Source organism: Leptonychotes weddellii, unplaced genomic scaffold, assembly GCF_054177405.1.
Source record: "Leptonychotes weddellii isolate Sample4059 unplaced genomic scaffold, ASM5417740v2 HiC_scaffold_350635, whole genome shotgun sequence".
NCBI classification, from domain to species: domain Eukaryota; kingdom Metazoa; phylum Chordata; class Mammalia; order Carnivora; family Phocidae; genus Leptonychotes; species Leptonychotes weddellii.
In genome coordinates this window covers 1-214 of record NW_027951284.1, presented here as the reverse complement: position 1 = coordinate 214, position 214 = coordinate 1, and the positions used below count along the sequence as shown (strand labels likewise).

Genomic DNA, 214 nt, shown 5'->3' with positions numbered 1-214 from the left:
CTCCAAAACGTAACTACTGATAGCATACTGTTTACTGATTATGTAAACAGTATGTTATATGTGTTATTAGCAATAATCGCGCCTCGGATAAACCTCATTGGCTATGATACTGCCACTGCACAAAGCTTGTTATATGTGTTATATACCATATTCTTACAATAAAACGAGCTAAGGGAGAGAAAGTACATTTACATCCTGTACGTATAATTTGTTG

The 214-nt window shown here is 34.6% G+C and overlaps 1 pseudogene; it reads right to left on the bottom strand.

The window, feature by feature from the left end:
• Positions 1-12: 12 nt before the first annotated feature.
• Positions 13-127, bottom strand: LOC145719224 (U4 spliceosomal RNA; annotated as a pseudogene).
• Between the last annotated feature and the right edge of the window lie 87 nt (positions 128-214).